This window comes from Rattus norvegicus, chromosome 9 (genome assembly GCF_021556685.1).
Source record: "Rattus norvegicus strain SHRSP/BbbUtx chromosome 9, alternate assembly SHRSP_T2T, whole genome shotgun sequence".
NCBI lineage: Eukaryota > Metazoa > Chordata > Mammalia > Rodentia > Muridae > Rattus > Rattus norvegicus.
The window spans coordinates 39815429-39828448 of record NC_141542.1 but is presented as its reverse complement, the minus strand read 5'-3'; the positions used below and the strand labels follow the sequence as shown (position 1 = coordinate 39828448).

Genomic DNA, 13020 nt, shown 5'->3' with positions numbered 1-13020 from the left:
ACGTGAAGGTTCCTTTCTTTTGCTGCTCTCAGGGGTCCCTTGAACCTGAGGAAGAATTTTGTTATAATTTTACTGTGTTTTTTCTTTGGATTTATCTTACTAGGCTTCTTTGTACTTCATGAACCTGGGTATTGCCCAGGTTCTATGACTTGAGCAGTTAGGAGTTGGGAATTGTCAAGTCCTGAAAATCAGAGTTTTTAATTTTCACCCAGAGAGACAGTCATTAAAATCTAACCAGCACACCACCTCCTGAAGATGGAGAGAGAGGGTAAGTAAATAAAACATTGAATAATTTATGTAACTGTCACAATAAACAACTTTTAAAAGGGAATGACTTTATCTTCTTGGTTTCCTCGTGAATGTGTGTGCACATGTGTGCATTCATGTGTGCCCAGATGCATGTGTACAGGTGTGGGTGTGCCTATGGAGACCTTAGGACTTCAAGTATCATTCTTTGGGTATTACCCACGATTGTTTAATGAGACAGTGTCATTCATTCACCTGGAATTCCCCAAGTAGACTAGACAGGCTGGCCAGTGAACCCCACAAATCCACCTGCCTCTATCTCCCTTGTTCCGGGATTTCAAACCCTCTTGTGAGCCCTTTTTATATAGGTTCTGAGGACTGAAATGAGGTCTTCATGGTTTCTCAGCAAGCGTTTTAGAGACAGAGCTATCTCACAGCCCCTATTTTCTTCTCTTTAAAATTAGCTCTCATTTGGCTTGTTCTGTATTCTTTCCATGTGAGAATGAATTATGCATTGTGATATAACTTCATGATTTTCAGATTGAAGATACCATAGGAGACCATAGGGTGGAATCTCATTTAATAGCTTGGGCTGTGAGTCAGAATTCTGGAACTATCACTTTCTAATCATTTGACTACCAACACCTTCATTAAGTATGAAAATCTCAGTTTCCTTATCAGAAACTATATGTTCATTTTTTTTTTCTGAGCAAAAGTCTATTTAGCACTCACACAAGCTGGGAGAGGAGAAGAGGCCAGATCAAGGATGGCAAACAGCAAAGGAGCTGTTAGAACCATATGTGACAGCTTGCTGACTTGGGCTCTGTCACTGTATATTTTCAAATAATGCCCACCAGCCATCTTTTCTGTGCATACGTGTTTGACCACACAATCTTTAAATATGTCCATCACCACATACATTTCTATATTTGAAGCTTTAATTTATCTAAGATATATACTGACTGCTGTACCCCTTACCTTGAGAGACAGAAACATCAATTTGTTTTTAATCAAAATGATATAACTCAGCTTGAAGTTGTACCACTTTTCATTGAAGTGTCTACATACTTCTTTGAATGGCTCTCTTGTCTGGCATTAGAGTTAGATTTATGTCTGTCTGTAAAACTCACTGGAGAGATAAATGGTAACAATAACAGTCACAGGAATCAGAGACTGTAACAACTATTTTCTTTGGCCAAAGAGAACAAAAGGCAGAAGCAAACAGGAAAACCCAAACAGGAGCTGTGCCTTCTATAGCAATACACATGTGATTGCTTATAAATCATAGTTAGAACCAGAACGGCTCACATACGGGAAAGGAGCAGAAACATTCTGCACAAACATTCTGCAGTTACATTCTGCACAAAATTATTTGTGGCTGATAAACCCTGCCTTATGGTTTAGTCTTTACCCCAAACCAAATTGACGGCCATTCAAATGTTAGCCATTTAAATCTAATCTCGGGGTGAGCTTCATGTTCTTATTTCAGACTGAACCCTTTACCGTCAATTTTTTTTTGTCAAAGTATGAATTCTATGCACTTAATTAAATGGGATCCCACAGCATCCCAAACCTTTTGCTTTGTGCTAGGTGCCAGTTTTCAATACAAAAATAAATAAATAAATAAATACGTTTAGAAATGTGCTTCAGGAAATGGCCATCACACAAATGTCCCTACATTTTCTACTACGTCCATATCAGAATGAGGGAAAATAAGTAGAAACTTGTAGGGAGGTGGTTCCGATGTTCCCCAGTTGGTTCTTGATCAATCAATAAAGATACTAGCAGACAATGGGCTGGGTGAAATAGGCAGGACTTCTGGGTGCCCTGCAGGCAAATGAGCAGACAAAGGGAAGAGAGAAAGAAGGATTGTCACCAAGTTTTGGAGAGGAAAAAGGTGACAAGACATGTGAGATCTCTAGCAGAAAAGCCATAGGCTGCTCGCTTCCCCGGGAAGGAGATTGGAAGTGCCACTAATCTGCGAGAGCAGTTTTGGGTTTCTGAACAAGGTAACTGAGCCACTAAAGCTAAGGGCAGATTTAGGGTGCTGAGCTGAGAGTACTGGGAAGGGCACGTAGCATTGTCATACAGGTGAAGGAACGAGGCTTGTCATTGGACGAGAAGGAAGGAAGGGCGGGAGAAAAGCTTGAGGAAGAGGAGGAGACTGGAGCGGAAGGAGATGGGAGATTGGAGGAGACTGGAAGAGAAGCCGTGGGGAGAACATGGAGGCTGACGCTAAGATCCCACTCTGCGTATTTACAGGTTGTTACGAATGTTCTTAAGGGATGGATGTGTACAGGGCTTTGTAGGTTTAAGTGAGCAATTATAGCTTACCAATTGGATCAGAGGATTTTGTGTTGTGTGTTCTTTCTTGTGGCGAATTAAGTTTAAGAGAGTATATAGCGGCTGGGATACTAAACCACCACGGAATTGGGATGTGTATTTGTGTCATGGTGGATGGGTAGAGAGATTATTGCCAGGCTCAGCGAGAGGACATCGGCAGTGTGTTATGGGATGGAGAAAAGCGGGTGAGAGGCTTTGCTGACTGAGATGAAGATGTCTACCAGATATCTTGGGGCACTACGGTGCCCAACTTAGTGGGAGTAAAAGACCGCATCTTATTTTCTTATAATTTTACAACAACAAGGGCACACTAGCTGCAGATTAGACGCACCCAGCATCAATTGAGTCCGATAAAGCAGGTTGAAAAATAAGCTAATATGTTGTGTGTATATCTCATGATAGAAGGAAAAGGTGCTTTCTTAAGGATCTGAGGGAACCTGGGCAGGGCTGGTAGTAAGATCCACCAGGAGTTTAAAGTAGGACAGCAAAAGCTACAGAAGCTTTACTTTTGAATTTTGATTAATATTCTGATTTCTTCGTTTTTACTATATTTGGTCTTAATGACTGCAATAGTAGATAAAATAATGTCAAATTATATAACTACCAACCACTAGAGAAATATCACAAAGGTGATGCTATATCCTGCCAAAACTCAAATCAGAGCTCCCAGAGATTAAGACACTAAGGAAAACCAGGCATTCACACCGGCTCCTAAAAGCACCTTTCTCTTCTATTGTCACTTCTAGTACATGATTTCCACAATGTAAGAGTGCTATCAGGTCTCCATTTGCAGCCTCATTGGAATGATGAAAGAGTGACCCCAATGAGGCTCAGAATACTGGTTTCACCCAGAGAATTCTGTAAGTTGTCTTGGACAAATTAGTGCTCAACAACTCAAGGAGAATAAATAGAAATATGACCCCTCCACCCCCCACAAGTGAGTGGATTGCTTCAAAAAGCAGATTTAATACCAAAATCTTTGGGGAAAATGTAATGCTAGTTTATTATCACCGTTCACTTAACAGATGGCAATTAAGGAAGTCAGAAAGGAACCTAAGGGCAGATTACAGTGGCAACATTTTAAAAGTCTTAAAGCTGTCCAAACTTTTCATGCTTGCCAAATTTACATTTTAATTAACATGTTTTGTTCCCTGGCTTCTTAGTCACACGTTTCACATTCCTGGGCACCAAGTCCTGACTCTCACAACTCTTAAGCAAGACAGACACTGACTCCAAACAGCTTTTATCGCTTCTGATTGCTTGCTTGGATCTTGCCTTCTGCCACCTTGTAGTTGTTGCAATCAAAACCCTGGAGGGGCAGAAGCTTCTGCTGTCCCAAAGTTACTCAGTGGGAGGCAACTCCAAGAGCCCATTTTCCTCTATTTGCCCATGGCTAGAATGAGTCTCCTGACTCAGTTTTCCTCATGGTCACGAGCGAATGTCATTGCCTTGCAGTCCTGCCATCTCCATCCATGCCCCTCTGCTATTGACCCAGTCACTCCAAAGAGTGGACCGGCATGCTCAGTTCCTAACATCTCTAATGTTGTGGCCCCATCCTTTGATTTTACCATAGTTTACCATGTCATGACATTCTCTTTTGTCAGTGTATATTTTTTCCCACGGAAGCTGCATGGGAAACTTAATCTTTCTAAGATTTCCCTGTATTCCATCATTCTTCACCTCTCAGTGCTGTCTTACAGAGCCTCACAGTCTTTAAATCAGATCTCTGAGAGCCTCGGCTATCTGGAAGCCGGATGGGAGAGATAAAAGCAAGGCCTGGAAAGTTCCCTAAGAGCAAGCGATAAAGCTGGCTTTCCTATTGTAGGAAAGAATTAGAGGATAGCAGCCGGGAGGAAGAAAAACTCAGATTCCACAGGTTCTATTATGCTTAGATGTGGTGTTTGCTTAGATGTGGTGTTTGCTTTATAAATGGCAGGCAAAGAAATGACTTTGGAATAATTTAAAAGAGAAATAAAAACATTCTTGCATTTCAGAAACATAACTCTAAAGTTGGGGTTGAAAGCTTCATTTATTAAGAATATCTGGTTTCTAGTAACAGGAAACAATCGACCAAAACCAACTACAATAAGATGAATCTGTTGAAAAGTGATGAATTATGTCACTTCATTAGGGAAATTGTTAAACAGCTGAAGGTGTAGACAGAACCAAGAGAGCTACAGAAGTTCTAGACCACGAGCCTAATGTGACTTCATATGCCAGTTTCACCAAAATATTCTCCCACTGTCCTTCCCCTGTAAGAATGGATACTTACCATTAAAGCTGGAACCGTTTGTGTGTCTTGCCATAGGTTCTGAGGCACTTAAGTGTTAGGTAGCAATGAATAGCCTAGTAAGGGCACCAGTGGAAGGGGAAGGCCTTGGTCCTGCCAAGGCTGGACATCCAGTGAACAGGATTGTTGTGGGGAGGGTGGTAATGGGGGGAGAATGGGGAGGGGAACATCCATATAGAAGGGGAGAAGGAGGGGCTGGGGGATGTTGGCCTGGAAACTGGGAAAGGTAAAAACATTTGAAATGTAAATAAGAAATACCCAATTTAATAAAGATGGAAAAAAATAAAAGTTAAAAAAGAGAGTTAGAAAGCATTCAATATATACATAGAAGGGTGGAGAAAAGGGAGGACAATCACAGAACATGTTGTACATATATTTACTAGGAGGAATGGCATTTGGATGTGAAATGTAAAGAAACTACAATAACCCTTCAAGATGAGAAGATAGGACAATGCCATGGCAGTTAGGATGGGACTCCATGATCCCATGGGTATCCCCAACTGAGCTGACAGGTGCTAGCTGCTTGGTGTCAACCATTGGACAGCTGCAGCTGAAAACATCTTTGTTCCTAAAGAAACCACAGAGGCAAATAGCCAAGAGCATATTGACAGCTTCAGACTGTTTGCCCTAAGTCCCCTTCACCTTTGAATGTCCCCCTTTAAACACCCCTCCCAAAGCTAGACAACAGCAGCCTACCTTTAGCGACTTCTCCTTTTGGGCATCTCTGGTGACTATTGATCCAAACCACGGCCCATTTGTTCTCATGAGTGCTTCCCCGGTTCCATTTCTTCAATAAATTTCCCTTCTTTTATACTTACATATTGTCTGGATGTTTGGTTTGCTAAACTTGAGACATGAACCTGGAACTGGCCTCCATGGTTGTTAGCTCTGTTGATCACTGATTATAGGATCCCTTTATATCAATACTAAGCTGACCTAAGTCTGTTGACCAGTCTCTGTTGTATTTAAAAAGAATTCTAATGTCTAAACATTACAAGTTATCGGTATAGAAAAGGCAGATGTTTGGAGAGGCAGAATATTGGCTCCCTAATCAAACTTCTAGCTTTGGGATGGTAAATGCCTATGCAACACCAGCAATATTGAGACATGATTTGGGAATTCAGGAGAAAAATCATGGAGGGCTTTATTATAACTAAATCCCTAGAAGTCACTGGCATGAATGCCATTACCAAAGGAGACCATAAAGAAAAGGGGATTCAACACTATGTGCTATAAATAATAATTCATGACATTATGAGTGGAAATTGTTTAAAAAAAACAGAGAAAGGTATTGCTTTATCATTATTTAGAAAGGTAATGGTGACCATGTGATCTAAGGGATATCAGAGTTTGATAAGAGATGGTGTTGAGGACTGAGTAACAGGTCAGAAGCATAAAAGCAAAAATGGTGAATATGGGATGGCATTATTTGCTTGGGAATTTTGTTGACTGAGAAAAAAGGGTATTGGATATATCTGTTTGTATCTGGTTACAAAAGCAATGCAAAAGGTTGAAAATTATAGAAAACCTAAAATCATGGACTAAAACCTTTTATAGGAATATCTGAACATGAATAAATATAGGAGAAATAAAGAAATGTGTATACAATACTGAAAGAGAAGATAATTGAGGATGAATCTTTGGGAATGATAGCATTAATATGGGACTACTTTCGAAAAGACAAACTATTTTTTTTAACATGGATAATCAGGAAGAAAGGAATGGAGAAATTCGGTATTTTCCTTTCACTTTAAAGTAGGAGGTGAGCCATATCTGCAAAGCGTGATGATGTAGGGAACTGAGCTGAGGAGAATGGTAGGGCATAGGAAACATGCTTTTCCAAACAGCAGGTAACCCAAAGCAAAATAAAGGCTCATCTGGCATCAAGAATCATACATTTGTAGGAACTTCAATATGAGAACTTACAAGGCTTGAATAAAAATTCTTAGCCAGTTCCCACCTCTCTACGCAAGAGAACAAAAGGGATAGCAGTGCGTGAGCAGAATGTGTGTGTGCTTCACAAGATGGATGCCAGGTTTTGAGTTGTTAGGAAAGACCATTAAAGAGATTTCACCATAACACCCAAGCCGTAAAGGGTAAATAAAACAGTGGATCTTTTAATTGATCAATTTAAAGAACATAAAGATCTAGAAATCTCTGTTAATTAAAGGGCATGTGTAATGACAAGATAAAGTCGATGATAAACATAATGGAAGCAGAAGAGAAAGTTGCAGGGAACGATGTCAAACTTATTGTTTTTAATTTAACAGTTAAGAGAAAACGATACTTAATAATAACGGTATAAAACTAATTTGATTAAAAATGATCAGGAAGCTCAGCTTCATCCATGAAACAGTTTATCTTCTTTGGAAATTAAATTTCTTCAAGTTTATGACCAGAATGGTGCGAGATATGAAGAGTAAACCAGATATTAAAATTCTCAAAAATTGAGCATCAATAACACAAAGACTTATGTGTGTGATCATATTCTTTACAACCAGAGTGTGGAAGAGCGGCATGTTCTGACTACAGATTAAATCCTAGATATTTATAGAAGGAAGGACACACAGTGATTCCAAAGTAGAAGGGGAAAACAGCATGAATGCCTTCAGAAGATTTTAATTATGCAGAGGTCAGGCGAGAAGAACACTGTTAAATTAAAATGCCCTATTAACAAATATAGTAATTCATTTATATAATTTCACTGTCACATTCTGAAAGTCATACTCAGCATGTGGCATAGAAGAACATTGACAAGTAAGTAATGTAAATCCTTAAACTTAAATGTGAGGCGAGAAGGAATACATGTGAGGGAGCGTGCTTAACCAAGTGTATTGTATATTGGCAAAAGAATTATCTGGTCACCAATATTGATTATGTTTCTACTCACTGCAATGAAATTGAAGTCAATATGAGCTATTTTTAAAACTGCAGACATCTTGGAGAGAGGGAGAGGAGAACATCTGGAGAAAAGGAGAAAAGCAGGACTCTTAAAAGCATGGGCTGCTGACTTCTATGAAGCCGTTATCATTCCTTTGAGGTGTTTAGAAGATGGACTTGGGGGTGGGTGGTGGAAAGAACATAATTCCAGGATAGTAAAGGTCACGTTTACTGAACATTCTCCATTCAGAAAAGAACATGGCTGGAATGTGATTCAATTGTGAACATGATTAAGTTGTGTTTATTAGGTGGATGGTTGTTTCATTAAAAAAAATGTTCAAAATACTAGATAATTTCTTTAGAAGGCATCAACCTAATGGGTACATTTTTACCCCCAAGGAAGCAACATTAATGGAAAATAACATATTAGAGTCACACTAGAAGTTGTCTCTGAGTAATCGGATCCCAGGCGTTTACATAAGTAGCTCATGGATTCGCCACAATAAAATCTGGAGATAATTTATTTCCAGAGACCATTCACTCCTTCACTTTTCTTGGTGGCTAACAGTTTTGATGCTATGTGAATGTTAACCGTGCCTCAGCTTATAATGCGGTTACAACTCAGTAGAGCCATTATAAGTTAAAAATAATATATGCTAAAACCACATTAACATTAAAATTGCATTAACAAAAATGACTTAAGGCAGCACAACAGACTGTAGATTTATCAGTTTGTTGTTGCTGCTGCTGTTTTAGACAGAGTCTAATGTAACTGGTTGAAGTGTTTACAGTAAAGAAGAATAACAATCAAACTGTAAAGAAACAGGCAGGGATGGTGGCTCCACAACTTTACCACTCAGCAGGCATACGCAAATTTCAAATTTAAAAATAAGAAGAAAAACGTTTAAAGAGTTCATGGTTACATGTTTTATACAAGAGCCAGTTTGTCTCTCTTTCCTTTAAAACTGTGTTTGCCCATATCTCTGGGTTACCTGAACTACAATGAATTTTAAATACACCACATAATTCAGTAGTTAATAATTGGGTGGCTTTAATTGTAAGATTATCTTAGTTATTTTTTTCAATTGCTGTGACAAAACACCATGGTCAAGGAAGTTTATAAAGAAAGTACTTAATTGGGGCTTACAGTTTCAGAGGGAGAGTCCATGGCAATCATGGCAAGAAGCATGGCAGCAGGTGGGCAGGTATGGCCTTGGAGCCATAGCTGAGAGCTTACATCACAATCTGCAAGAGAGAACTAACTGCAAATGACATGGGCTATTGAAATCTCAATTCCCTCTCCCTTTCACATACCTCTTTCCACAAGGGCACACCTCCTAATAATCCCTACACAGACACCAACTAGTGACAAAGTGTTCAAACATCTGAGATTCATGAAGTACATTTTATTTAAATTACCACAAGCAGATCTTCAGTTAATCTCCCTTAATTTATATACTGTGGCACTTCTACAGACCTAGAGTCCAAGACCAGAATTGCAAAGAATGGTGGGAAGGGGCCTGCAAAATCTCCAGTGAGGGTCTAATAATGTTCTCCATAACCTACTATATGAGAGAATGTCAACAGTCAACGAGCTAAGATGGCCTTTTCTAACCAGATGCAATGGATATAACGAAAAGGAAGGTGTTTTGCTCAGAAGACCTTTACCACAAAAGGATATAAGGAAATACATTGTCTTGCTCTGGGTCACCAAAATATTAACTCTTGCTAAACATAGATTTTAAAATACTTAACATATTGGAGATTATTATTCTTCTTCTTCTTCTTCTTCTTCTTCTTCTTCTTCTTCTTCTTCTTCTTCTTCTTCTTCTTCTTCTTCTTTCTCCTTCTCCTTCTCCTTCTCCTTCTCCTTCTCCTCCTCCTCCTCCTCCTCCTCCTTCTCCTCTTCTCCTTCTCCTTCTCCTTCTCCTTCTCCTTCTCTCTCCTCCTCCTCCTCCTTCTCTCTCCTCCTCCTCCTCCTTCTCCTCCTTCTCCTTCTCCTCTTCTCCTTCTCCTTCTCCTTCTCCTTCTCCTTCTCCTTCTCCTTCTCCTTCTCCTCCTCCTCCTCCTCCTCCTCCTCCTCCTCCTCCTTCTCCTCTTCTCCTTCTCCTTCTCCTTCTCCTTTTCTCTCCTCCTCCTCTTCCTCCTCCTCTCCTCCTCTTCCTTTTTCTTCTTCCATGTTACCATGTGGACATGTATGTAATTTGGTAAAGGGGAATGTGGGGTTTTTTTGCACCTTTATCTTTTGAAACAGCTTTTTAAAAATGTAACAAGTTTCAGGTGCTTAAACATTTGACTTGGTTGACTCACGTCAAAGATATAAAGGGGAATTAAAGTAACACTGAAAGTCTTAATGCATCCAGATTCACATGGAGAAAAAGTATTTGATGAAGAGTTTTAAGAAAATGATAACAGATACTTGGCCTAATCTATGGAGACTGAGTTTGGATAAAGTATTGGAGACTAGAGAAGAGAAATTCCCCCAACAGCTTGTGTGTCTAATTAGATAAATGGGAGAGAGATGGAAAAAGAGGCTTGGGAGTTGTTGTTTTTTTTCTTTCTTCTGTGTGGTGCAAATATGATATGGCATTGCTGTGAGCTATTGGAGTAGTGTGCTAAATTGCTTCTTGATATTCCTGGATTTCCAATATGTGTTTCTCTGTCTGCAACAGCATGCTGAGATTGTCTTACAGGATGCTGGCTACATCTTGGGGTAAAAAGCTCTTCCACCAACTGGACACATTAAACTTTAGAAAAGCCATCCCACAGATAAGGACAATGGCTTTGCTTTTGCCAAGAAGCAACACTCCAATACAGTTCCTCCTGAGGTGGCTTCTGAAACAGATGGAATGATGGAAAGTTTATAGACAACTATAACAGGTAATCTGTAGTAGGGGGCACTTTACGAGAAGAGGTAAATTGAAAGCTTCCTACAAGCTTCATTAGCAGAGGGAATGGTAGATACATTGAAGCTGAAGAACTTAATTCAGAGGGAAACACTCATAAGAAGTTCCAGATTTGGGGGAAATGACCAGTCTCTGCTTTGGTACAGTGAGTTCCACTCCTTATTGATATTTAATTAATCTTGACTCACTCCTGCTGTCCGGTTGGCATCATTGATATTAGCAGCTAGCTAATCCCACCCTTCATTTGGCTTTGCCTTTTGAAACGGAGAGTACCCATTTTCTCTCTTTCTGATGTTGGTGCTTCTGAAGTCACAATGGATGCTCTTAGATGCCTTTCCCAAGCTTATGTTCACAACCTGCCAAGGTTGTGTATCACACCCTTGCAGGAAGTGGCACTTGTTTTCTCCCACCCCTCACCCTCAAGTCATCTCTCTGGTCCATTTTTTTTCTCGTATTACACATCACTCCAGAGCAAATTTGTCAACTTTTCCTAAGAAATTAACTATGGACATCCTGTTCCCGAATGAAGAATGGAATTTGTTTTTCTATTTCTTCAAATAAGTTTTTAAAATCCTTAACAAATAGGACTGCACTTCTATTTTCTCTAGAGTCTACATTGTTCTGGTAGGAGCCCTCACCGAATTACCACTATGAAGGAGAGCATTTGGAGAAAATGGTCCTCAAGGACATCGCCACTTTCTGACATAGTGAAAAGGGAAGAAATGTTTCTAAAGAAGGGAGAAAATCAAATGAAAGTCACCCCAGAAGAACACCATCTGGCCTGCAAGATGTGTGGGGAAAGAAGATTCATGTGCAGAGGGAAACACAGTTTTTCCAAATCAAAAATGAACCCCCCCACTACCTAAAGTAGGTCATTCATCATAGTCAATTCCAAGACACCATGCTTCTTATCTCTTACTTCTAATTTAGCTTCTCTTTGCTGACATAAGTGTATGTATTGAAAGCGAATTCACTTCTCACCTCAGTATGGTTTATATTTGTGCTGTAACTAGATGGCTTCATCATAAGGATGATGTCATGGGGCATATGCTTCTCAACTGTAACATCATCTTTTGAACTGAAAAATGAAGGAGATGCACATTTGAACTCATTTTTGAACTGTACATATAAAAACAAACACAAAACAACCCCCCCAAATAGTATATTAAGTCATAGCTGCCTCTAGCATCAGCCTAAAAGTTGAAATCATATTTAGTTAGAGAAAGTGAACAATTTTTTTTAACCTTGGTAGTTATGATATTTGGGTCTAGATAATGTTAAAAGAGTATTTATTGTCGTGCTGGCAATCTGAGCTGTCAACTTGACAGAATATAGACAGGCTTCTGAACACACTGATGTGAGATTATCTAGGTTAAATGAGGTGGGAAGACTCACTTAAATGTGAACAATAGCATCCATGGGCTTTGGATCCTGGATAGAACACGAAGGACAAAGGGAGCTGAAGACTGGTGGTCATCATTCTCCTTCTCCGATTACACACTTCAAAAGACCAACTGTCATGACGGCGTGTACCCTTGAACCATGGACCAAATTAAACTCTTTCTGCTTTAAGTTCCCTTTACCAGAGTATTTTATCCCTGCAAAAACAAAAGTAATTAACGCAGAGCTTCTGTATGTCTCCCATGGTCAAAATCATCCACTGTTGAAAATTACTCTATCAGAATTTGACCTTACCCCATAGGGAAGTTCAGAAATTAGGATCTACCCATTTCGTAAAGGCATGTCAATAAGAGTCCTTCTTGACTGGGCTTGTAAAAGGGGTTTTAGAGTGACAAGACTACTGGGGATGAGGAGGGAAGTGTTGGGTCTGGCATGGCTGCGTGAGGGGAGGTGTGATGTACCTGCGGCTGGAGCATTGCCAGGCCTTTGCTGATAGTTGCTGTTGTCCTAAAGCTGATCTGCTCCCTTTACTACTTTACTTGTAATCTATTTGGGGGGAAATACAGTTCCCCCATTACTTAAAGCTGATCTTGCCGTGATAAATGAAACAGATGCTGTTCCCAAGAATGAGGAATGGAGATGGTCATGAGGCTGTGGAGGACAAGGAACAGGTCTTCCACTTGGCCTTTAGGGACATGGCAACGAATCTAGATGCCATACCACAGAGGCTCTAAAAGCCTACATGGGCCATTGTAGAAATAGTTTGTTGCCAGATTTGGCCTTGAGTTTGGAATCATGTATCCTTCAGTCCAATGACAGCTGCATTAATTAGCCAGGGTGAACTTGGGGACATCAAGTAAAGTGGTCTCAAGGAGAAAGGGCGTGGGTAGGGAATGAAGTCTATAAAACACAAGCAAATGATAGAAGCATGTATTTTATAGGACAAAGGCTTCT

General features: G+C 39.9%; 1 long non-coding RNA gene across 1 annotated transcript; it reads left to right on the top strand.

The window, feature by feature from the left end:
• Positions 1–2438: 2438 nt before the first annotated feature.
• LOC148003660 (uncharacterized) lies at positions 2439–12237 on the top strand. Its single transcript, XR_015629051.1, has 3 exons — positions 2439–2508; positions 10432–10639; positions 11274–12237. It is a non-coding gene; the product is annotated as an uncharacterized LOC148003660 (long non-coding RNA).
• The last annotated feature ends 783 nt before the right edge of the window (positions 12238–13020 follow it).